Source organism: Aptenodytes patagonicus, chromosome 1 (assembly GCF_965638725.1).
Source record: "Aptenodytes patagonicus chromosome 1, bAptPat1.pri.cur, whole genome shotgun sequence".
In the NCBI taxonomy this organism is placed as follows: Eukaryota; Metazoa; Chordata; class Aves; order Sphenisciformes; family Spheniscidae; genus Aptenodytes; species Aptenodytes patagonicus.
Window position 1 is genome coordinate 93,546,612 of NC_134949.1, and position 27,028 is coordinate 93,573,639.

At 42.7% G+C, this 27,028-nt stretch overlaps 1 protein-coding gene across 2 annotated transcripts in view; it reads left to right on the top strand.

Moving 5' to 3' along the window:
* LOC143165500 (uncharacterized) overlaps positions 1 to 27,028 on the top strand; it is a 477,160-nt gene that overhangs the window by 399,681 nt on the left and 50,451 nt on the right. The window lies entirely within an intron of this gene.

A 27,028-nucleotide genomic window follows, 5' to 3' on the forward strand; every position in this document is an offset into this window, starting at 1 on the left:
TCCCTCAGCCCATTTACAGTTTGCCCGGGGATTTAGCAGAGTTGTGCAATCTCAGAGAAGTCTGGCTTGTCAGATGTAGCATTAAATGAAATTGGTTTGTGTTGCAACAGGATTGGTGGGAGGATCAAAGTCTTGGTATAAAATAAAAGGAGTTATTTGGCTTCTGTGTGCTGAAATGTTTCTATTTCCCTCCATTTTTTCATTAGTATATTAATCTTAATCTATTGAGTTCTCCAGTAGTGAGCAAAATATTGTACCAAAATGGTTATTAAAGAGAGGATTGCCTCTTCAGTTACTGCGAGAAGGGGTGCGTGTTACTTGTATGAAGGGGTCTCAGAAACTGTGTTTTTTTAAGGTTGATCAACATTTCGTTTTAAAGTCACAGAGGCATGCACCTAGACAACACGATATGTCTGATAATTCTAGCTTACCCTGAAAAGCCTGTTGGTCAGCTAGAAATTTGGCAGATTGTCTCTCAGGTCAGGATGTAGTTCTGGTTTACAAACTTAAAAGCCAAAATCTGTTTTAGTATTTCTTAAATGTCAAAACAACCCTCTGACCTTGAAAATGACTTTCTCTGTATACTTTTTGTGCTTTTAAGTAAAAAACAGGCCTTTTACTTAGTGAAAAATTGTAGCCTGTTAGTCATCAAATCTGAGAATTTAGAGAAGGGAAAGTGACATTAACTCATCTTTTCTTTCCCTTTGCCAGTGCAAGAACAGGCGTCATTCATATCAATGGCAGCGGGAGGGAAAAAGACTTGCTAACCTTTAACTATGCTTCCAGTTTATTTCCATAATGTACACTGTATCTTCTCGACTGCTCAGTCCTCCATCTGCAGCGTTTCAGACCTCATAATAATAATAATAATATGTGGGAGGACAAGTTTCTCTGCTGTGTATCAGAAGTGACCTCCAGTGCCTCGATCTTGGTCTGTCCCCATCTAACCACTGCAGGAAGGTAAAGACCCTATTTAGTGCAGCTGGCCAATTGCACACTTCTGTAACCCAAACTGATCATTCCTGACCCTTAATATGGTCGGTTGAACTTAAATAAGACATTTGAGCAGCCCATTTAGTTTACATATCTCCAGTATTCTCCTTTTCTGTAAAATTGTCTTGCCACTTCTGAATGTTTGGTGGTTTTCCATCCTCTGAAAATATGCCCCTTCTTCACCCCTTCTCCATGCGCCTCTTCTTCTCACTCTTGCTTTTCCTTTTAGAAAGCAGACATCTGTGTGGTGGCCCTGTTTCCAGCAGAGCAGAAGCAGCCTGCGGTTCTCGCTGTGAATGAGAAGTGGCATGGGAGGGAGCAGTCTGAAGCCCTTCTCTCTCCCCTGGCAGCGGAGCACAGCACATCCTCCCTGTTCCCAGGCGCTGCTGCTCTGCACAAAACCACCTTCAGGTCCTTTTGGTTCTGATATGATGAACCTCAAAACTTCTTACGGTGTGAGCTCTGGGCCTCTTCTACCTCAGTTACCCATAGTATCTAATGTTACCGCATTCTCCAAGACTTTCTGCCCGAGGAGTTGCAATTACTATGTAATTGTTAATGACTTAACTTTCCCTGGATTTCTGTGAAGTAGGGAGGTCATATTTTCAGCACTTAGCTGCAGAGGAAACTGAGGCACAGGATGAATCACTTCTTGATTTAACAGAACACCTGAGCACAAATTTCTTTTAATTTAAGGGTCGTTTTAAGAGATTTTCTGAGAAATCATTTGAAATGTCTGCTTCAAGTAGTCTGCTGAAAAGCATCTTAAAAAGAACTGCGTGGTCTTTATAGCAATCGATTAATTAGGTACCGTTGTTACGTAGAGGTGGGGAAACCAAGGCATAGCATTTGCTTGAGGTCATGCAACCTGAGAGCTGATGCTCACAGAGTTAAGCAGCTTTCTTTTCATAGTCTTTTGTGGTTACATTCCTTCCTTTCTTCCTGTAGTTGATCATTTAAAAGATTGAACAAGGCTCTTTGGAGAAGTGATTAAATTTGGAGGTGTTGGCTGTAGTGTTCCAAGGTGATGGTTATTCAGCCAGTTTACAATGTAGCATTATAAATTATTAAGTATATTAAAATGTTAAAAAGTAATACCTGCTCAGTGATATGCCAACTTAATATAGAGCAAACACCTACTACTGATCTGTAGTTAAATTATTTAATCTAGAACTAATCTACTGTTCAAACCAGTTTCGAAAATGAAATAGTTCTGTCACTGAAAATAATGAATTGTTCAAACCCATAGGGCTAAATCCAGCAGTGACCTAAATGATAGGAGAGAATTACACATCGGACACAAGTGTGTGGGAAAATAAGTAACAAAATAATACATGTTGCCCTGGTTCTCTCTTATGGCAGCCAGTATCACGCACTTTTGTTGGTAGGGCTTTTTGCCGTGCTGGCTTTGCCCCCCGATTCCTCCCTCCAGCATTCGAGTTCCAGCACTTTTATGACCATCTTACAGGGAAAGTTGGTAGAGGTTTACGTTTTCTTTGCCCTGCATCCATTTACACCCATTCTGCGACCTGGCACAGGGCTTGGCCCGCGGCTGGTCCCGCTGAAGAGCTTGGCTCGGTAGGGCTGACCCCGCGTCCGGGGAGGGGAGCTGCCTGCCAGAGCAGTCCCAGTGACCTCAGTGGAATTGCTACTGATTCACCCTGATGTAAATACGAGAGGATCTCAGACCAGTAGACGTCGGTGATGAAGTGTTTCCAGCATGCCATTTCAGGAAAAATAGCGAGCCCCTTTGAAGGAAAAAAAAAATACACCTTATATTTTTTTTTCCTCTCTCACCGAATGCCTCCACAAAACAACACGGGGGAAAGGAAGAGAAGAGCAAAGATCCAACAGGAAATTTTTTCTTCAACCTGCTTGGAGAAAAAAAATTCCCCCACAAATCAAAACAAGATGGAGCCCTGGAGCCCCACGTGCTGACTTGAGGAAACGGAGAGAAGAAGGGGAAGATGCCTGGTCCTGTGCCAAGCATTCAGCGCTGGGCTTGTAGCGCTGTGATGTGGCACTTAAAGCTCTAGGGGACCTGGAGCCAGCGTTACAAATACAACAAAAACTCTCATGAAAACGAGCCTCTTAACAGCGTGTTGAGCTGGTCTGCGATGGCCTCAGGAAATCCCCCTGGCTAGGTAGGGCCTTTTTATCCACTACATTGCTCTGACTCAAAGAGAAATCTCACGTAACCTCCTTGACCAGAAACTGAGCGTGCATGTAGTCTGCAGCGTAGGGCTTTCGAATTTCCTTATTTTCAGTTAATCATTTCCCACCTCCTGCTCTGAAGAAGCCTGCCCTACCTTTCTTTGCTGTCTCGTCAGATGTAGGGCCCAACGCTGCAAGCACGTGGCATGTCCTCGGTCATCGGGCTTCCTGCCGTCCTTCCTTTGCGGGCAGATCCTTAGCTGATGTAAACTGTCCTAGGGCCATTGATTTGAGTGGGGATTTTCACTGGTTGAATACTTGGCCCTTTGATTCCCAGAGAACTACTCATTTTTAATAGCACCACGACTGATGCTACTTGTTTTCAGGCTCAGGACCATCTACAAGCAAATGCTTGTGTATTAATTACAACAAAGAGCAAATCTACTTGACATTTGATTTTGTTTTTCTTGTTTCCTTGCAAGCTTGAAAATGAGCTGCTTTTGCCAAAAAAAAATCGAAATGCATTTCACACCTTTTTTTTTTTAAACTTGAAATAGGCCCCTTGAAAAAACTGACATGTTAAACACCAGCAAGAAAATGATTATTTGGACATATGGCTCCTCTTCCTGAACTTTGCAGAGAGGTTAGATAACGCTCTTTCACATCTTAAAAGACTAGACTCCTGCTACATTACTAACATATTCTTATGTAATAATCCGGCACTGATGATACTTTATCCAGTCCCAGTAATGTAAGATTTATGGTTCGGTCAGTTACGAGGGATTTGGTTTTTTCACAGGTTATCTTCTAATTTGTTCTTTTTCATTACTCGGTCCTGAAGTAGAATATAGAATAGAGTAGAATCATACACAAAAATATCTTGTGGCTCTATCTTTCAGCAGGGTTTTGCATTGTATGGATTGTTTCTATTAAACATTGCATGATTAATACAAAAGTAAAAACAAATTTTAAAACCCCACTCTTAAATGAAGACAAACTCATCCGAACCCATCCATTTACTTTTCAGATAAGGCTGTTTCATAAAGCGAAAAATTTGTAAGAATTAAAATAAAGGTGTCAAACCATCTGAGATAGAGAAATTGAGCTAATGGCTCAAAGGACAGGACTCCTCCAGGGGGTGAGGGAGTGTGGGAGTCTGTTCCCTTTCAGGTCTCCCTCGTCACACCCTTAATCATCAGACTGTAGGGTCAGCCTCTTTCTCCGTCTTTGAACTAGGTTTCCATCCTGGACCCAAGAAACTTCCCTAATAATATTTTCACTAAAAATTATGTTTACCACAAGTTGTTTCATGTTCAGTGACAGAACTCTGCAATGGAAAATTGTGGAATCGCAGAATCCTGGAATAATAAAAATCAGAAAGAACCTCCTTAAGTCATCTGGGTCCAACTCTCACCCCTGCTCAAAGCAGAGCCAGTGAGGATCAGGTTGCTTTTTTAACCAGCTTGTTTGTGTGTGCATGTATGTCCTTCTATGTACCCATTTATAAGTACTTATATCCTACTGCACATTTTTTCAATAACTGTGTTTCTGAAACTTGAAATCTCAAGAATAATTTTAGGTTCTCTCATTGATAAGCAGAAACTCTTGATCAGAAGCTGTCCTGTACAGCAATGAATGTACAGCTGCACGGCCACTTTACCAGACTCTTGCTGTGCCTGGTTCTTTCCTTTAATTGCAAGACCACTTTGTTTAGTGACAGTGGGTTGTAGGAGCTTAAATATGTCCCCTAAGTCATAAAATAATGCTGTAAGCAAGGACTGGCATTGACTATGCTTAGACTGAACCCTGTTCCTGCACAGAGGGGGGACCCCTGTTCTGCTACCCTGCATTTATCGCTGCTCTCTGTTGCACACAGGATGTTCAACTAGATGGAGCAGTGGTCTAATCTGATGTGGCGGCTCCTACATTTTTATCTTTTAAGTGCTTTACTTACATGAATTAATTCTGAAAACACTCTTGTGACGTTAGTCATTGTTATGATTCCCATTTTAGAGACCCTGTGTCTAATTCTTAATTATACTAATTCTTCCTTATGCTGGTGAGGTTCCGGATCTGTGAAAGGGTCTCCCAACTCAGGGAGATGGATTGCAGAAATGTCAAGGGCAAAATGAGAGTTCATTGCCCTACAGCAATTCTCCGTTTCTCTAAGGTCAGAGAGAAACATTAGAAGACGAGTATAAAAGAGGCTCTGTTGATTTGTACTAGGGGCTACACAGGAGCTGCATACCTCAAGCCTGTAAGAGGTGTTGTATTGGCCAAAATGAAATTATTGAGATTTTTGACACTTCTTTCAGTGTGGCCACATCTTATCAAAAGAAAGTGAAAGCCACCTCTGCTGCCCCTCCTTTTCCTTTTATTGGAATACATTATCAGAGAATTGACACCCTACCCCCCAAAAAAAAACCCAACAAACCCAGAATGACAGGCAGTGAACTTGAGGGAGGGAGGAAGAGACTGAGGCTTGCCCAAGAATGAATAGCAAGCCATTTTAAAAGTAGTCATTATGTGCTGAAACCAGAAGGATCTTCTGTCTTTCTGTATGATAAAACTACCAGTGAAATGTATTGCAAGATAATTAGGAGCAAACAGGCAGGAAAAATGAGTGATGCACTACTCTTCATTTCCTGAGCTGGTCTTGTTCCAGTCACCTTGCAAGCTGCAGCTGTGTCTGTGGAGAGAGCGGAGGTGGAGATCAACCCTAGCTGTGTCTTCTTTCCTCACGGCTTCACCCAGCCCAAGGACAAGATGGACAATCAGATCTGCTGCAGAAAAGAGACAGAACTCTACCCCCTCCTCTGGCTCTTTGGCTTCCCACTCTATTTATATCCAAGTGTAAGAGAGAAAGTGGTATATGCAGAGTAGGGACCCTTGCAGCTGTCCCTGAGACAAAACTAATGGTTGGACAGAGAAGCCAGAAGCCCTTAGTGGGGTGATTTTGGTGGGAATCTCACGGTATGCTGAGGCTGTACAACTCCCCAGACTGCTAGTAATACTGTTGTTCTTACACAGGTTTTGTCCTGAATGAGGAGTATAAAAATAATGGCAATTTTTACTCAGCATTGAGCCTATGGAAAAGCCTACAGAAACAAGACATCTTTAGATGAGAAAGACTGGAGGCAGAGGCACAATACCTGTCACCTCCAAATGCGGGAAATAAGATTTGTGAATGTGTGACAGGACCAAAGTTAGCAAGAAGGATATATAGCATGTTTCACGTCAGCATTTAGAACAGAAGTGGGGCAGACGTCCGCTTTAAAGTTTTTCAGATCAAAATTATAATTGTCTTCCCATGAAAGTATGAGAGAAAATTAAGCCTCCTGACACCCTGAGATACTTATGCTTCTTTCAAAAATCATAGAGTAAGAACAGAGTAGAATAGGCTGAATATAACACACGATGCTGTTTAAGTCATTTTAATTTTGGAGCAGAGATGCAATCGGTAATGGCAGTATGGATCGTGATAGAGGGTAAGAGAGTGAGGTAAAGAGTTAATGTTTTCAGTGTTTAAAAGTCTTCTGAGGCCTTCACAATAAGCATCCATATAAACGTACAGAAAACGTCACCTGCGAAAGTCACCTCCTCATTTATACGCTTTTTAACCAGTGATCAGATTTCCTTAATTCATTGTGAAAATGCACTTTCGAAATGTTACTTTTCAACCCAGTGCAGCTGAAGAGGAAGAAAGGCAGGAGTCTTGCTCTTCTTGTGTCTTCTCAACCAGATGTTTTACAGAGTTCCCCTAGGTTGCACTGTTGCTTTTCCAGTGAAGGCAAGAGGATTGCACTGGTGCCCGTGAGGGCATGGCTCACTTTTCAGCATCTTATTACGGGCAGTAATGTGCACAAAAAAGAACGAAAATGTGTCTCATAGCCCAGTTTGCAATATTTTCATTTTTTAAAAAAGAGGGGCTCTTCCACAAAATAGGCCATTATATTGGGATTGTCTGAGAGAGAAAAAATACGGAGCCCCTCTGATGTTTCCATTTAGATTTCCCTATTGTCAGCAAATCTCTGAAAGGAATTGCCTTGGGAACTGCACAGTGTCAGTACCAGGTGCTTTAGGAACCAGTCCTGGACATTTGATATAGATTTATATACAGGGGGGCTAGTTCTGGTAATCAAGGCAATAGGAAATAAGCTTGTTTACTTTGCCCCAGAAAATCAAATTGCATATACGACAGAAATGAACTAGGTTAGATGCGAGGTGTGGTACCTTTCTCACCTTAGCATACAAAGGTATCTACCAAGCATAGTGGTGCAAGTTAGGAATGATTGTGTACCCAAAAGATAAGCAAGGAGTAGATTTCTGTAATAGGTGGACTTTCCAGTCTTTTTTTCTGATTTCTTATGTACAGAATGATAAGCATATATTCACCCTCTCCAACATGCTGTGCTGGTTTACATCTCTGAACAAAAAGCAGACTCACAGCTGTTTATGAAGACAAGCCAGTAAATCTAGAGTAATATATTCATACAACTTATCCTGAGATTACGTAGTTAAACACCATTTTTTCAGGTAGACAGAGGTCCTTCATTGCAAAGGAACCAAATTCCTCTCTGTGCCACCCAGATCTGTTGATTTTCCATTAATGTCAGCCCATGTCAGCTGTACTGAGTGTTACAAGTCGCGCTGCAGCATACTTCATATACATTAAAGGAGTGAGTACTGTGCCGTTTCCAGGTCCTTCCCAGTCTGCTGTTGTTTTGTGTCCTGCTTTTGGCTGGTGTTACGTGATGCCTGTAGAGGTCAGAAAGCGAGGAGCGGTTCCGGTGTCTTTTCCTTTCATAAATCCTGCCGTTTGCCAGTGGCAAATCCAGGTACAGTTCTCATAAAGATCTGTTCCAATTCTGTAGCCACGCTTTCTTCCTAGGGGGTGGATATCATACATGAGAGCTTGAAGGCTTGCTGCAGCACTGGTTGCCTTTTCCATAGCAAACAGCAAACTTTATTCAACTGATCGGACTGAGCTTTCAATTCTCGCTTCTTTGGCTAAACCTCCCTGATACACGCAATGATTTATATGAAGGAAGAGCAAGCAAGAGGGTGCGATGCAAAGAGAGAGACTATCATCATCATGTATCTAAATTAAAATCCGTGATAAAATCTCAGGAGGGGAAGATGTTGCACATTTTTTGGAGCTGCTCTTGGCCTTTTGCATTTAGACTCCAGGTCTGCTCTTGGTTGATACTCAGATAGAAATCAGGAGGTCTTTGACTTGTGTGGCTTCTAGTAGAAGGGGACCTACTGAGAGCAGGACTTAACCGTAGTGCTTTCTACATTAAGCACTATAGGAGATTTGGGCATCACCATATCAGGAACACATGCTAATAAAATATGTGCCACATAGTAAAAACTCACCTGGGTGAAATGCTGCTCCTTCTGATATCAATGGAAATTTCCTTTTGACCAGGGGTTGCTATGGCAGCAAGCACTGGAAATGAGAACAAGGACATTTTGATATGTCTACACTGTGGATTGCAAATTATGATACCCGAGTTAGTTTTAAACAGTCTTGCAAGAAGTGGTCTAGTTAAGGCAGCCTGGAATGCCACGTGGCCTAATTTACCACGCTAAGCAGCTTGCTTTCCTGTGCGCCCAGGGTCCATCCGTGCCTGGGGTAGAGGAGAGGTGAAGAGGCGTTTGAGGGGATGCTCATTTTAGGGCAGTGGGATGAGGAACAGACTGTGTCAAGGAGTAGCGTAGGGAAGGAGAAATAGCATGAGAGAGAGGAAGCTAGAAAACAGGAGGAACAGCAGTCAACTGAACGGAGGAGATGGAAGCAAAACCGACAGTGACAGAAGAGATGCAGGTTTGGGGGGCCAGGGACCAACTGATCCCTTCCCATGGCAGTGCACTTTGCTCTGTTCCTTGGAAGTCAGCCTAGGGCTCCTGACCCTCAGCATTTCCATTGTCAGGAAGACACCGTCAAGCCCCTGAGTGAAGTATCCTCATGCTCTTCCAGTGGTTGATCACCTCGTAAGCACCGTTTTACTCGTGCTGCTGATGACGCTGCCGGCTGAAGTGGTGAAGTTCTGTATTACAGCTCCGCAGGTGCTAACCCGCCTCAGCATCAGCAGCAACACGGAACAGCAATTGATTTTTAAGTTGGCTTTAAAAGAAAACCCTGAGAAATTATATTGAAAATGCATTACTGTAATGTTAATGTTACTAAGTCAAGCACTTAAAAGTTAGGAAATGCCACAGTTAATGTTGTCTGTGCAACCTTACCGAGGGCCCCTCGTACCGTTACCACAGCCTGTAATTACATGACTGCACACTGTTTCTTCCACTGAACCCCTGCATCAAGTGGTCAGGTCCTCCGCATATTTCATTAGAAACATAGCCCAGAGCTGTTTTGCACCCTGCTGGATTATTAGTTTGGTACTGACCCAGGGAAGAGAAAACTACTTGTCTGTGTCACTGTGCTCTACAGTATCTCCTCATCTGGAAAGGAGTTGAGGCCTTTGATGGCACTGTGTTTCTCTGAAATCTCCTTTTCTGTTCTTCAGTAGCGCCTTACCTCCCATAATCCCATAATATTTCAAATGGGAGCGATTTGTATTTTGGGGAGGCTGGGAAGACGACACATAAATAGCACTTAACAGACCTCATGAAGTCCAGTGTCCCATTTGCTTCTGCAGTGCATCCCTCTCCTATTGACCCTGGTTAGTTCTTCCTGCAATCTGTGCTGAGTCAATGGACCCCAACGGGTGGTAGGGAGATGGGACACAGCCACCCAGCACGTGGTGTTTTAAAGTGTGGAAAAGGGCAGGAACCCAGCTTTTCCTATAGCAGAGGGTGATAGAAGGAATTAATAATATTGGTACCTGCCATCAGCTCTCCATTAACGGCGAAACACATAAAAACTGGTGATAGCTTTGCCTGGAGATGTATGTCGAAAAGATGATGAAGTTAATGTAGAGAAGTTGGTAGAGCTTCTGTCTGGTTTTCGTTTCTTCTTTCTTTAAGCATTTGTACCGAAAATGTAAAGTGAGGGGGAAATCCCAGCGCTCCCTCTCGAAGGCCAGCAGTAAGCCGAGTTGTGAATTCCTTCTCTACTTTCTTCCCATGCTTTTGAGCGACGCTTGCAGGTTAGCCGTGCCCATTTAAAAGTTTATATACAGCAGATGTTCACAGAGCTGATCAGGAATTACGGATTTACTGCTGGAGCCGCAGCCTTATATGAAATACAGAGAATGTATTTAAAACGCAGAGAATATACCTGCCTCGCACAATAAATTCACACGCACCCCCCTTGCTGCCATTCACTCAGAAGGGAACAACAGAGCCTGTGTGCCCTGAAACCCGGTGCAGCTCCCCAGCGTCTGACGAGGGGAAATTCTGGCAGGACAGGGGGGATGATGTCCGGGGCTAAACATGCCGGCAGCTCCCTCTCACAGCAGCGTGTTACCTGCCGCCTTCCCTCTCGGGGGAAGAGGCTGCCTGCCCCACACCTTTTTAGAAGCAGACTTCGCAGAAGTGTCATAAATCTCTGCCTTGCCCGCTACGCCACGCTGCCGCTGCGCTGGTTATCACCAGGATTCATCCATTTGAACTGCACTTCGTTTTGCAACCTAGGGTAGAAGGAATAGATTGCTTTGCCACCTATTTTGGGGTATAACTTCTCCCCCCACAGTGCCTGGGACTTGTCTGTCCCAATACCCGGCATTGCCTTTTCACAGCATCTCCGTCTGTATCCGACAGGTACTCAGTTTGCCTGTGTCTGTGCAGACATCAGTGGCAAGGATGTGCTCTCAGAGCTTGTGTAGTTCCAGAATCGTAACATTCCAGTGATCCACCAGGAAAATTCAGCTGAAGGGCAGCACGGTCTCGCGTGAACCGAACCGAAGTAGCAGGCAAACCTGCACTCCCTTCCCTGCCCCGCAGGACAGGTAGTGTTTGAAGGCTGCGGGAAGGCGCGGATGTTTATTTCGGCGAGAGCTGCGGTGGTGTGTAAAAAAGAGAGGGAAGGGTTCTCCCAGCTTTTTGGAGAGGGCCTCTCTATAATGCCATTTGAATCGGTACTTTTTGTTTGGTGGTAAGTTTTAATAGTTATCCTTTGAGGATTTTCTCGGCGAGCTTATCTGAATACACCAACAGTCTTTTTTGTAATATTCGCATTTCCCCTTTGGTTCAGCCGAGCCCACTGACAGATCATTCAAATTCAATTGTTTTATGTCTAAGCCGAACAGCTAATTAAAGTAGGGATGATTAACCTGACTGGCAGTGTCGCTCTCTCTCCCTCGCTCTCTTGCTCCCTCCCTCCCTCCCTCCTGTTCCAATCAGTCTTTTTCTCACACTCTCCCTCTCTCTCTCTCTCTCTCTCTCTCTCTGTCTTTTGCTCTACTGTGTGTGTGTGTGTGTGTGGTTTTTTTTTTTCCTCTCTCCTAAACGTGGTCTGCTTGCTGATGGCAGAATGGCACTCGGAGATTTGTGCATTGTGTCTGGTTTCCTACGGGCAGGCTGACCCAGTGCCTCTAGGGACTTATCAATAGACCACTCAGAAGAGACAGAGACAGGAGAAAGGAGGAGGGGTGGGGGGGTGGGGGGGGAGAGAGAAAGAGAGAGGGAGAAAGAGAGAGAGAGAGAGAGAGAGAGAGAATCAATATCAAGAATAGAAGGAGCTCCGAAGCCATTTTTTTTTTTTTTTAAAGAAGTATCAGGACTTGGGAAGAGGGTGACAAAGAAGGTTTTTCAAAGAGGCAGTGGAGGAGGTTCTAATAAATTTGGAAGGAAACAGTTCCCTGTCTTGGGAAAAAAGGAGAACTCCTGGCTGATTAGCATTCACACCAGGTATGAGATGTTCCCTACCCCTTATCACTGTCGCAACCGAGATGGAAAAAGCGCTTCCCCCCCTTTTTTTTCTTTTTTTTCCTTCCCCCCCCCCTCTGCTCTTTAAGGAGACGGAGCGAGCGTTTATTTTGGTACGTTTGGTGGTGGTGGCAGGGGGAGCGCGAGCCGTGGGCATTTGTGTGCTGGGAGCAGGGAGAATGGAAGCAGGGCAGCGGGGAGGGGGCGGGTGGGAGAAGAGCCGGGAGTGTGTTACTGTGTCTCCTCTTTGTGCACCCCTGGGGGGGTTACCCAAGTTCATTTCCAGCAGGTGGATTTAGACAGGGAGTTACTTAACGCTTGACCGCCAGTTTTGAAAAAAAGGAAAAAAGAAAAAAAAAAAAAAAGGACCTGCTTCCTATGTCTATTAAAGGAAGCTCCAATTTTTTCCCTCTCTCTCCTCTCTCTCTCTCTCTCTCTCTCTTTCCTCTCTTCCTAACCAGACAGCGGGAGGGTTTCTGGCTCCTCGCCAGCCCAAAAGCCTCTAAGTGTTTTGCACTTGTTTCAGGGAGCCCGGGGATTTTTTTCAGCATTTTCACTAGAGAACAAAGAGTTCTTTACAAAGGAAGGGGGAGAGCGAGCTTAACGCCTGAGATATGTTTTTCTATTTTTATTAGGGATTTTTTTCCTTTTCCCCCCTCCTAAAAAGAAAGAGAGAGAAGCAAAGCACAGAATGTGTGGCAGCAACAAAATAGATTGAAAGGAAATGCAGTTCCCTTACCTCCAAATTATAATTTGGATTTAATAAGAACAGGAATGGAAGGGGGACGAGACCAAGTGAGTTTGATATGTCGTTCTTTTCTCCCTTTTTAAAAAACTCTCTCTTTAAATCCAATTGCTGTTTTGCCAACTTACCTAGCCTCTTTTTTTTTTGGCATAAAAGTTATACTGCAAACAGTTTCTGTTTACTTAAAAAAATCAAATGACAAATTCTTACTGGGGGGAAAAAAAAGAGGGAAATGGGGTGGTTTCGGTGGAAAAGAAATAAATGAGTGGGAACAGAAATCTTTCACTTTCTGTCACTTAGAAAAAAAGTTGGTAATGGCTTGTTGAAGCTAGGATCCTAAAATGCAGATGGGGCACTAACGTCTGTGTCCACGGACCCAGCTTTTCCCTGACCATCTGTCTAAAAGTCACCTCTCATTGGCAGCTCAAATGATTAGTCGGAGCTCAGGGATTTTTTTGTTTGTTTGTTTGTTTGTTTGCTTGTTCCTCCTGTTCGGTGGGACCCTCTCTCAAATGGCTCCATTTCACCTTCTGAGTTTAGTTCTTTAATCGAGCCCCAAATTGAGGATTTCAGGATAGACCTCCTTGCACTGTAGATTTTTTGTTCTTCTGAATGTATTTCTTATAGATACACTCTTTGTCTATTTGTACGTGGAAAAGGCACACGTACTATAGAAGGGAATAATGCATCACATTTAAGGAGATGTTTAGGTTGGAATTTTGTTGCGTGTAGTCTATAACATACAGGATATCTTCTCTACAGTGTCTCCTGTACAATGGTTAGGATGTTTGAGAATATATACTGTTGCAAATTCAGTAGCTTAAGGAAGTGCTTTCTTTAGCCAAATTCTGCCTTCCTTCCTTTATTGGTTTGTATTTTCCTGGCTTTAACAAATTACCAATCTAAAAACTGCATCATATAGCAGTGGTACAGAAAACAAGAGAGGAAGCTGTATATTATATCCCCCCTAAAAATCATAAGTGCACAATATACAGAACTAGATCAAATTATTATAGAGTTAAACGATTGTTTCTGGATGCAGGGCATTATTACTACAATACCTTGATTTTTGTATTCATGCTGCAGGCTTCCCTCAGAAGAGGTCGTCTGTAACAGCTACATAGGTATCGCATATGTATCTGTGGCACTGTTTTTAAGCAACATCTATGCATTGTGTAAGTGTTCCCGGAGAATTAGTCCATGTACGTATCCTCATATGATGAAGCGGGGAAAATCCATCCTTGGGCTCTGCCTGCGCCGCTTTAGGAACGCCACTACCCTACAGTGGCAAAAAGTCCTGCAGGATACAGCCCGTCCCTTGCAAAAGTGAAGGGAAACCATCCACGACAAGTGAAACCGCCAGTTAAAACATAGTTTTGTTTTCGTACCAGTATCTAGACTGGGGGCTTGCACCCCTCCAGCTCCGTTAGCCAGGGCTCTTCCCTCTCCAAAGGTGTGGTGGGCACAGCTTCCCCAGCAGAAGCTGGGGGGTCGTGATGGGCTCAAGTCCCCTGCTCTGAGTCCAGGTACCTTCGCTGCTGGTAACCCAGGGGCTCTGCATTTCCATGGGTAGCAGCAATAGCGGTGTCGAGTCGAAAGTACTTTGTGGGCTCCCCAGTTTAATGTGAAATGCTTGACGGAGAGGGATGGACCACCAAAAAGAGCTGGTCGTTCTGTTGGCAAACATAGCGAATAGAGGAACTTTTGGCAAATTACAACTGCCTTTCTTTTATTTTAAATCCTCGCTTTCCTCGTTCCTCCGGAGAGTTTTCCCAACTCCTGATGTTTTTCATGGTCTGAATGTTTTCTGTGACTTTTTTCTCTTGCTCTCTCACTCTCCAAAAAGGAAAAAAAAACCCCACAGGAAAAGTAAACAAAAGAGCACAGAAATGGGGCTTGGCCTTTGAAGTTTTCCATAGGATAAGCAGTCTCATTTTTTTTCCTGCCTGAATTCCCCCCCCCCCCAATTTTTTTTTTTTTAAATCTAACATGCTTTTGTGAGCAGTTTGTATCTGCAACCATGGAGATGGTGACAGAAGAGGGAGGACATAACAGAGCTGAAACCTAGATTTAGCCCCCCCCCCAACTCAACTAGAAGGCATCTTCCAGCGGCTGTCACTGCTTCCAGAAGTAGGGAGAAAGACGATAGCTGTCTTTCAGGGACTCTTCGTGGACCTGACCTGAGAGTAGCACATTCACAGTACAGGAGAAAAGAGAGAGAGGGCAAAAAAAATAAAAAAGGGGGAAAGAAAAGCTCTTTGAGCAGTAACACACTGGCTCTTTCTTCCTGCAGGCAATCCGCTCCAGCTCCTGGCGACGTGTCCTGCACTATCAGATATCATATGACTCTTTATTTGGACTCCCGTTAGCAGTATGGGCCTGTTAGGAGGCTGTTTGTTTTCTTTTCCTTTCATTTCCTTCTCCCCAGTTCCCCCCCCATTTTATGTGTGCCCGTGCGAGCGTATCCCTTTTATAATCTCTCTTTTTGTGCTGAAGCTTTATAGAAAAGAAAAAAAAACCTTAATCATTTCCCAGGGCTGTTTTTAATCCTCTGCCAAAACTGAAGTTCATTGTCGAGTTGTAAAAATAAATAACACCTTTCAGTTTTATTTCTCTCTTCTACCTCTTCCTTCGCCCTTTCCGTCACTTCTCGCTGTGTCCGTACACAGTCGTGTATGTCCCTCCGTCTCTCCTGCCTGAGCGGGTGAAGTTGGGATACACCTGTGTCAGTCTAAGGAGGAGTACAGAGCTGCCTACTGCCGCTCCTGCCACTCCGCGCCGTTTGTTTCACTTTCATAAACTTTCCTCTGTTTATTTATTTATTTCATTTGGGCACCTTCTCCACACTGAGTTTGAAAAGCTGTCAGGTAGCGATCCATATGCTGGGCTTTTCTGCATTTAGGTGAGCAAACGGGGGAAGTTAAGGCTGTAAGAAAATGAAATATTATGCTGAAGGAATAGAGGATGAAGTGCGAGGTAGAAATTAGACGTGCTTTGTGTACGGCACCCATAAAAGTTTCCTGTACCAGAACGCTGGTGCCTAATAATAGGATGGAGGGAGCCAGACAGCAGCTAGCAATCGGAGGTGTATAGACAAGTATTCAAGCCTTATGGCAGCAATATTTCTGATAGAGTCACATTTTAGTTAAGGGAGATGACTTTTTTCCCTATTTGTGCTGTCTCTAGCAATACCTTATTTAGATAAACACCGCTGCAAAACTTTTTGCCTGAAAATGCAAAGTCACGTCAACAGAAACAACGAATTGCTATCAAATGTCTTAAATCGTTGCAAGAAAAAAGGTCTGTCTTTCCAAAAGAGAGGTAATGTTTTGGTTTGATACTTTCCTATGCAATGTTTTCTTTTCTGTTTTTGAACTAAGGATTTATTTTGACAATTGTTAAGAATTGATTTCTAAAGGAAAAGGGGGGGAAATCCTTAAAAACGTTTCAAAATGAGAGGGTTTGAAGGGGGGAGATTTAGGTTGTTTGGGAGGAATTTAGAATGTTTGGGGTTTTGTTTGTTTGCTTCAGTTTTGTGTAACCTGAATTGTAATATACTTTGGCAAGCAAACCAGAAAATGAGCTTTTTACCCAACTTTGCTCCCTCTGTAATTACTGCTGTATTTTTCTGGAACTCGTTTTTTTTTTCAACTGAATTTGGTAAGATCATACCAATTTCGGCAAACGCCGAAATCCTGTTTGCACTGTGGAGACACAAAGGAGTTACTGACACTTTCTGTCAGAGGTAGATGTTTTGACCGGCCAGTCCTTCCACCAACTTGCACTGTTCAGCAGCCGGCTGCGCACGGGCTGATCGCCACGCTCCAGGGGAAAGTACAGGCGTATTTTGTATACGCCATTTATATGCATTTTGTGCTGATATTCCTATTAGCATCGCTGAAGATCTGTAAGTTTTAGCATTTCCTCTGTGGTGTATATGCACACCAGTGTACAAAAGCAGTCTTGTAAGTGAGGCAAATATAGATTAGAGATTTTTTTTGTTACGAATCCAGAAACAACTGTATTTCGGCCATACTGTAGGTGTGTTGAACCACGTCGAGGTCTCCCTGCTAGGTGGTGGCATTTCTTATTTCTCATCTGACTGAGACACCTCCCCACTGAAGTCAGTGCAGGTTTTTCTGAGAAGGGGTTAATGAAAAACAGAGCTAGAACATCAGGATTTAGGGGGATCCCCTTGAATCAGTGTTGGAAAACAGACACCCCAGAACGTGTCCTTGCGCAGCACAGCATCCCTCTGTAGCACGCAGGGCACACTCGCTGTAGTGGAGATGCTAGAGCCGAGTTGAGATGACTCCTGCAGTCTGAAACTTTATTTGTATATGCCTCCAGTTCCTTCAGAAAATTACCAATATCACTTCTTCCCTCTCAACAGCAGATTGTCTCTTTTTATTTAGTTTTTGCCAGTCATCTCAATGAGAAGTAAGAGACTCTTTGACCAGAGACAACATTTTGAGGCTTCTTTCCTTTTCTCTCTTCCTCTAGCAACTTGAAACCAGCTCTGTTTTAACGTTTTGTGCTTAGGCACATTCATGGTCCTGAGGAAGGAATTACTGACTTTGTTGGAAGAAATTTGGTTTTGAAATAAGCGTTACAAACGTTTAAAAATTGCGTGCTGTTCACGCATGGTACATGACGTTCCCTGTTACTCTACGCACGCTCCAGCGCTCTGAGCAGTCCTAGCTGTGGGTATTTATTTGTGAGCTTGTTCTGGTAGCCGTCTGTGAATTTAGTTGATTTGACAATCAGTAAACAGCTCGATGGTAAGGCTGAAGTTCGAGAGCTATGTAAGTGAGAGGTAGAAGGCTTCTTTCAAGTTTTTGGCCATTTCAGTGGATTGTTGCTCAGAATCTTTATTTAAAGAAAAAACCGTTCTCCTCAAACTTCTTTGACTTCATCTCTGCAGAGTAGATTATTCTATTTCAAAGTTATTATAAGCTCAAATAATGATAAAATACATATTTAGCTACCTCATTAAATAAGTATAGTGAAGAGCTGCGGAAAACTGAAAGCCAAGCGCTGCAGCTAATGTCTGAAAGTGTGACTCTGGGCTGGGCAGAGAAGGCCAGGCTTGTTGCTGCTAAAGTTTTGTTAGCATAACTTGGACTCGGTGGAACTGCACCAAAGTTGTGTTTTGACTTGGCTTAACTTAACTGCTTTCATCTGACTTTTTTTCTAAGCCAGCCCAATCCGGATCTATTCAGCGCTCGGGAGGGTGATAGCCAAGGGACAAAACAGCTTGTCTAACACATGTCTCTTTAGTGCACCAGTGTGTGGCTTGTGGGGCCTCAGACTGGATCACCACTGTCAAGAGAAATGCATTTTCCTACTGTGTAATAAGTTGTCCTGCTGCTTTCAGATGTCAGAGATCCCCCGTTCAGCACTTGGTGAAAAGGTCTGCTCTCAGAAGAGGATTCCCTTCCATTTAACATTTCATTAGTGCATGCAACTCATGTAAATGTGATGTGGCCAGTAGGAGGAACAAATGCTGGTTTATTTTTGCCAGGATGCAGGTATTTATTCTATGTCTGTATTGATGTTATGGTGAGATGATATTTCAACCTAAACACGGATTTCAGTGGCTTACCGCTAAAAAATGAGCTGAGTTGAAATATCAAGTAGTTGTTCCAAGCTCAGAGGTAAAGCTCGTATTATTTTGGAAAGTATGAGGAAAGTCATGGTTACTTTTTTCTTTTTTTTCTTTTTTAATGTGTGTTGGGCAGTCACACTAAGACAGGAGCATTTTCTGATTAACTAATTACTGAAACCCATTAATTTTTCCATTCTCATTCTATTTTTAATTTTTCATGTTTCTTCAATACAAAATGAAAATTATAAAGAGCTAATTTCCTTAAACTAATTAGACTTACAATTTTAATCTCGCAAAACCCAGGAAATTCCAAGCGATGTTTTTTTGTAACTCTGCCATGTTGCACATGCCTCTCTCCTCTTTGAAACCCTTGTATTGGCCTTCAAAAAATCCTGGGAAAACACTCAACACGTGCCTGAGCCAGCCTTGTCGGTCCAAACTCTCCTGAACTTCTGGCACTGTTAGGCATCCAGATCCAGATTTTGTGATTTGAGCTCATCTCTTTTGAAAATAACAACATGGAATTTCCAGACGTTTCTTTGTATGAACTTAAGATTTAAAAAAAAAAAAAAAAAAAAAAAAAAATCGGAGTAATTCTGTTTCCACTGCAGCCAGCAGAAGCAGAATCCACATCCTCTGGGTAAAATTTCTCATGGCACTTTCCAAAACTTGATTTTTGCTCAGATGGCCTTTTCAGTTTTGATCATCTGGAGAGCAGTTAAGTTAGTTACCTAGAATATTCTTTAGGCAGTCCTTTAAATAGGACTCCTCAAACTCTTTGACCTGTTCATCTCAACTACATATCCCATAAAGCCTACAGAGCTAGCGTGAGAAATAATTTTTGTTCCCTCCTCCCAGAAAAAAGGGTTTAGTGATGATTTCTTTGGCTAGAGAATCAGGAAATACCAGTGAAAACTCTGTGTAGGAAGATGCCAGAGTCTTCTTCAGTGAGATCAGCTGTTCTTTTTATATATATATTTTTATATACATATATATTGTTTGTGACTTATTTTTGGCTTGTTGAAATATATCCCCACAGTCTTCAGAAGCCACAGAAAATTATCAGTGCCACAATAACCCTATACAGCTGGAGAGAGCAAAACTGAGCTGATCTGAGGCAGCCTTCCCCACTAATGAGACAAGCCAGCAAGTTGGTTTCGAGCTTTAGTTTGTGCCATTGCCTGTGTGTTGCTGAAGCACCAGGGTGTACCCTACAAAGAATCTTCCTCTCTGTAACCAGCCATTTTTTCCCTCCTGGTCCAATTCTCTAACTTCCATTTTCATGAAATTCTCACCGAAGTCAGGGAGAAATCTGTGTCTGGAAAGCATGGCAAAAATGGACCCTCTCCGGGTAGAGTCTCTCCTACTCATACAGTTAAAAATTCAATCCATCACTCATACAAAAAAAAAAAAAAAAGAAAGAAAAATTAAAAAGAAAAAGTAGATATGTAGTGGAAAGCAAAGGGGAACATTTATTTTGCAGCCTATTCATTTTGTATTATGCTCATGTCAGACAGCATAAGACTGTTCTGGTGCTTGCTTTGGAGGACCTTTGTGAAACTCTGTAGAGCTGCAGAAAGCAGAGTCAGAGAGTGAGAAGCAATCTTGTTTCTGACCAAAACGAAGTAATGTGCCAACTAATGATGACAGAAACCTGGAGAGCTGTAGGTGCTCCCTTTTGTCGGAGTTATAAAATAGACATTCAGACCGCTGTTAAAGATTGCATAGTGTCCTGGCTAAATTTCAATGAAAGTAATTATATTTGGCCTCCTTGAATTCCCTCTGGGGAGTCAGTTGGGCAGGGCAATATTCACTTCCTGGCCTGAACCATACCGTAAGGGTATGGAGCATAGTTACGCAGCTGCCACCTCTCACTCGGGGATGGCTGTAGTCGCTCAGTAACGGCTTTGCAATTTGATCAATGGCTGAATAATGGCACCAGCAAACACTGTTCTTCCAGTCCTTCATTTGTCTCAAAATGATGCTTATTATAAAAACTTAACAACTTGAGCCTCTTCCCCTCGGCGTTCTGGTGATACTTGTAAGAACTATCTGCGTTTTGCAGGTGAGGAAACTGAGGCACAGAGATTTTTGAGTGACTTTTCTAAGTTCACACAGCGAGTCAGTGGCAGAGCCAGGAGGATAACCTGGGAATCTGGGATCCTAGTCCCGTGCTCTAACTGCTAGGAAACACTACCCCTCTGAATGTAAGTTATTGTTATTAAGATGTGGTTTATCTTTCATGTGAGTTGCCATCTGTTATATTGCCTACTTGCTATTAGTTACGAAAGCTATTCACATTTTAAACTGTTTTGCATTCTCACAGCTACTTAAACCCACAGTAGACTTTTTGACAACAGTAACAGCACTTCTCATGCGAAAGAACTGGACAAATATTAACTCATGTTTTTTCAGTAAATTTTTGCGATGCCATAAACCCACAGTTTAGAATGAATTTAAACAGACCTTGAAAAGTCCATGTATTTGATGCTGGTTGGTTCCGTATCTGTCAGTTGTACCGTAGTTAAGACATGACTGTATATTCTCACAGATATGATTAAGAAGATAAATTTCCAAATGGTAATTTAATGTAAATTGAGTCATTGATAATTTCATGTGTCTTGGGCCTAACAGCTCTGTGGCTGCTAAGATCCTTCGAACACGTAGTGGAAAAAATGTATTAATCTTGAGCTCTTAGTGATGGTTTTGGGGACCTCAGTGAGCCAAGGAGAACTAGGTCAGTTTTATTGGAGGCAGTTTGGAAAAGCCCTGAGCAGAAGCTGGGGCAGGGACTGGAGCTGTAAAATGAGAAAAGGCTCTTGAAAAGTAAAAGTTGCTATGTTTTTCTCTCATGCGTGGTAGGGGGATGCATTCGTTTAGATCCTCACAATCACCATTTTTAAGGCAGCCATGAAGCCCCGGCTTGGGAAAGGGTAACCACCACAAACAGGGAGAAATATCCTGGTAGCTGAAGAGGGGAGGAGTTGTCCCAAACCATCCAACATCTACTGGCAGGTGGGAACAAGAGATGAGACTGCCAAGCAGAGTCAGAGACAGATTGGACACTGGTGCCTTTTCATGTCTGAAGATGGTCAAGCAGCAAGGGCCCTTCTGATAGGCCCATCTAGTTTCCTTCACGTGATAAAGCCTACTGAATTTCTTAAATCTCTTATCTTCCGGTGAGCTAGAACATATCTTTCAGAAAGACAGGCAATCTTAAAGTCTTTAAGTAAGGGAATGACCACATATTTAAGTCAATTTATTCTGGAGGTTTTAAAGTCCATTTCACTTCTTTTGAATCTGCATTTGTCTAACATCAGCTATGCCTTTGTCTGATGTATTAAGGAGCCCTCTACTGTCAGAAATCTTCTCCCCATGCTTGGTATTAATAAACTTTGCTGATTGATGGTGAATTTTTGACACCCAGAGTACAGTTTGAAGGTATGGGAAGGTGAGTAGTGGAATTCGAAGTGAGATGTGAGGAATTACTGGTGGAAGAAGAAATGGGTGAACAGAGGAGAGAAGCAGTATGCAAAGACAGTGGATTTCTTTTTCTTCCTGAGTAGATGAGGCAGAGATGAAAGAAATATGTGGGTAAAGGCGAAGATCCAGTTATAAAAAGGGAAAGAGATGGGAATATAAGAGAAAAGGTCTTGAGAATAGACACAGAAAGTAGTGTGAAAAGAGAAGCATCATAAAGCTATTAAAGGACAGAAAAGAGAAACAAACGTAGTCTGCAGTGGTCCATAAGGTCAGGACAAATGGGGAAATACCAGATTATGTTAAGAATGTAACACAAAGAGTAGCAGTAATTCACCTTGGGTAGTATGGACTATGGCTTCTCAAGCAGTGGGTAGTTTCCTATCTCACAGGAGGCCAGCGGGCTTAGCTCATTATGGCTTTGAAAATGTACTGCTTAATCTTCAGGTTAGAGAGGGGCTGGTACAGTTTTGAAAGGTCTGAACACATTCAGACTTTGTGAAAAAGACTGGCCAAATTTTCTGCCCAAGGCCCCTCTGTGCTCAGGATTAAAACTCCAGTGTTCAGGGCATAACGAAAGGGAGGCCTAATTAGGCGAGAGAAAGCTCTTCTGACACACATAGCTGTTTTTTTTCCTACCGACAAAAGAACAAAGAAGAGGGTAAAACTTTCTGAGGGTAAGTGTACTGTTAGTTTTCTCAAGTTGTTTCTCTTCCAGCCCTCTCTGGAGCTGTACCTCTCTTTGCTCTGGTGGCTGGAACATCGCAATTTGGACATGTTCCTCACCCGCTGCCCGCTCACAGTGCAGCCTGGAAATGGTCGCTTAACCCCCTTGCTTCAAATTATTCCAAACAACTCTAAAACCAGCCGGTGGTTTCCTATCTCAGGGGCAGCTGAGAAGATGGGATCAACGTAGCCTGTAAAACGCTACAATATCATCAGGCGCAAGCGGCAAGGTTGCCTTTATCTTTGTGTTTCACGCAGTTTAGTATGAAGAATTCTTGCATCTTCACCTCAAATGTTGTGTCATTTCTCTCCTGTCTTCGTTTACCTGTGAAATAACTCTGATAATGCTTGTTACTGATGCTACAAGAGCACTGAGTGTGAGTGTAATGAGTTCTTTGCGCTTTGAAGGTATTCGTGTTCTCCTCTTAAATCTTGATAAAATCCTTTGGCCAAGGTAAAATTCTGGTTGGTTTCTATTAAGAAAGAAAAAGTATTTTTTTAAAGGACTTTGGTTTTCTTTTCAAAACACATGCCTAGTCCTAACCAATCTGGGAAAATAGAGTGAGACAAAAGATAATTTCTGAGTTGCCATTGAAGGCAAAGCACTGAAATGGTGCCAGTGCTTTTAAGAAGATGCAAAAAAAAGCCAGCCCTTCAAACTGGCTTTGGATGGCTGACTTCTCTCCGATTTGAATGAAGTACATGGAAGTAAACTCCATGACACTCGCTGCTTACTAGAAACCCATATCTGGATATTCTTGTTGATTGATGGATCACTGAGTGTCGTATTCCGACATCTTTCAAACCAGGCTATAGCCTTGCATTTGTGCAAGCGAAGAAAAAAAAAAAATTACTCGGAAGGAGAAAAAAGCAAAAACTGTTGGAAACATGAAAGTAATTCTTAAAGCCATTTCTGCCTGTCGCTGGTATGAGAAGAATTTTCATTCTCTTTAAGGCTATTTAAAATATACTTTGGGGCTAAAATAACAGAGAAGACAATCCAATCCATTCTCAGTCCTGAAACCACAATGGGTAACAGATCCTTGTTGCCACATCGCATCCAATGAGATAGCTTACTGGAAGAATTGGTCAAAAAACCTCATTATTGATTGCAAAAAAAGACAAGTAAAAGAAATGAAAATGTTCTCTTTCCCCTTCCTCTCTTTCTTTTTTCAAGGCAGAAAAAAAAGCAAAACATACTTTTTATTGTTTAATTTAAAATAACTCCGTTTTTCAGTTATTTTAATTTCTGTGAATTTTAATTCTCCTTTCTTACATGAGATTAAATAGCAGAAAACTGTGAAAGCAGTTAAAATTGTCATTAATTTTTTTTTTTCATTTTTAATTCAGTATAAAAGATTATTCTCTCACTTTCTGCTGCCCTCCTGCCTCTCTTTTCCATATTCATGCAGACTCCTGGCTGGCTCTGAATGGCACTTAACTGTTTCACTCATTAGAATGAGCAAGTGGCAGCACCACAACTTTGTTGATTTAAGGTGAGATCATGGTAGGGACCACTCTGGATTCTGGCAATGACACAGCTTCTTGAAGATATTCTTTGCGAAGCAAGTGAGGAATATGATAGCATCACTTCTAATCAGGATGAATATCATTGCAGTCAGCAGTAAGTGTCACAAGCTATATGGGTACATCACGGATCTGACATGAGAACACTTGTGTTCATAATGTTTCTGTCACTTATTCAATGCACAATCTCTGACTTCTCTATTTTGGCTTGTTTTCCACATTAGGACAACTTAGCACAGGTAATAAACCTATATTTCTTTCATTTGTTTGAGAGATTACTTGAGGAGTTACCTATATGTATGGCACCAGTATTTGGGGTTGTTCCTGTTGAAAGGCCAACACTGCTGGCTTGGTCTGAGCTAACATTTGTCTCCATGTTGAAGGCATGCTTTTTTTTCAAAACATTGAATAATGGTGAAATTAGGATGCTCTGTGATGGTGGAATTAAAACCATAATTTTAGAATAGATGTTGATACTGCCTTGCTGTCCACCTGTAGCACCTTTTGTATTGAGCCGAATGAAATGGCAGTAGTATTAAGGAGGAAAACTTAAGTGGGCGTTATTGACCAGACAGGTGCAGCTGCTTTGTTACATTCCCACCATTTTGCATTTGAGCTGTTTATTTTCACTCTCTGGCTGTCAGTCAGCACGTGAATTAGAACTGAAAGACTCTTTCCCTACTATAGGATCTATAGCTATGGGGCCCCCAGTCTCTCTGAGTGACTATGCTGTTTAGTTCTGTCTTCTGTAGTTACTGTCCTCTCCCGGTAGGGTTCTGCAGATTGGCATCACAGTTTAGTCTACTTCCAAGAAATGCCAGACAAAAGAGAGGCAGAAATTTGTCCCAGTAGGATTAGAGGAAACCTTGAGTGATTTGACCCGGTCAACAACTGTCAGGAAGCATCGCCGCTTGAGGAAAAGTAAATGCTTCATTATTGCTGCTAGACAGATGCACCTCCATAAAACACCTGGAAGTGGTCCACAGACCACAGACAGAATGTCACTGAGGTTGACTTTTAAAAAAATGGGGAGGGATAGCAGACCTCATATTTTTAGACATAAATTGATCATCAGCTAGGTGAGGAAGTAATCTATCACATTTGAGTCTCATGTAGAAACCAAGTATGTTATAAGGTGATGTCCCTTTCATCAGATGTTGACCACTGTAGGGGGAAGGACATCAGTCTGCCTGAACCATCAACAGACGAGCTCACAGGAGAGATATGTTACTTGTGGCTGAAGGTGAATGAGGTAACCACAGAGTAAGCTGCTAAGGATGTGGATTGTGGGAAGCACTACTGATAGGAGGCAGATGGTTGCATTGATTAGGGCAGCACCAGGGACTAGTTGTTTTCTTTCACCATCCCGGGGTGAAGTTAAACCTGCTACTGGTAGTAATGAAGAATAGTTAATACAGATCAGACTCTGCCAAAGTAACAGCATTGGCACTGGGAGCAGAAAGTTTTGCAGATTTCTGTGTGTGTGCACTTGCTACTGGTGTTCCTGGTGGGTGGCTGAATCATCCTGATGGCATTCAACAGGAACCAGCTGCTGAGAATATTAAAATGCAAGCATTTATTCCTCTAGAGAGACAGTAGCATCTGCAAAGTTTTCCTGTCTTGATAGTACAGATAATCCCAGGGAGTATTCTCTAGTAGTTTTTAACTCTCAATTCATTTATGCATTTTTTTTTAAAGCTGTACATGCTTTGTGTCTGCACAGGAAGGCAAGCCTAGTCTTAGATCTGAGGCCACAACTGTCCTAGGCAGGTAGTTTGCAAGCCCTCTGCTCAGGCTGAGGTACCTTACGTGGGGAAGAGGAAGTTGGGCTTTGCCTCCTTCTCTCCCCACCACCTTTTTTCTTCACCCTCCTCTTCTCAGGAAGAACTGCCTTGGAGGCTGGTATGCCACAGAGCAGGAGCCCTCTGCCAGGCCACGATTCTGTAACTTACATATCGGTGTGAGCTTTGTCTTAATATTCATAGTGGCAGCAATTGTAAGAAATGGTAACAACTGCAAGAAAGCGATTTAATGGTCTGATAGAATAGGGTGTTGAACGTACCCCTTATTGTTTGTATTTGTTATTCCCAAAGAGGAACATGTCACTTCACAAGTCCATAAGCAACACTCCCCAGCCCTAAACTGCTTATAGTCTAGGGGGCAACTCTAGAAAGGGAACGGAGCGCTGGCAGCTTTCATTAACCCGATCAGGAACAGGGAGCACTTGGCACCCACCAAAAGCTGGCTGTAACGCTAAACATCATAACCAACACAGCTGAGGGAAGGAAAAAAGCAGATAGTAGCAACAATGGGAAAAAAAAGATGGCAATTTCTTCTTTTAAGTCTTTTGCTGAGCTCTGCATATCTCTTCTGCTTTCCTTAGAACGTGTTCTCATGCTAATAATGTGTGAATTCACATACTAAAGGTATTCGCAGGAAGGGAAAGGCAGAGATTCTGCCCGTGACATAGGATGTGAGAAAAGGTGCAGGACTGTTTTAGGGAGAAAGAGAGTTCTTTTGCAGTGCGGCTGCAATGCTGGCACGGAGAGGAGAAACGAGCTGTAGGCAGCCAGAGCTGTGTGGCGAAAGAAAGGGTGAGGATTGTGATTTTATTTAAAAGGGAGCATAATTCGGTGCGCTCATCACAGTAGCATTTTATTAAGGTATTTTAGCCTGTCTAAAGAGCCTTGTGTAAAATGCCTGCCTAATACCTGCAAGGCTGTGAATAGTTTGGCTCCATTTTTCTAAGTTGGAATATTAGCACATTGTGTTAAAAGAACAAACTTGCCCGAGGCAGCAAACCTCCATTCCTGCTTCCACCTTTTGTCATTTCCAGTCATCCTCAGGCCTGGCAGGGTGCATCAACAAGTCAAGGTTTTGACAGGATCTTACAGACACAAGAGGGACCGCAAACACCACTCTACAAAGTTTATTGATAGCCTCTCTTGTGATGTGACAGGCCA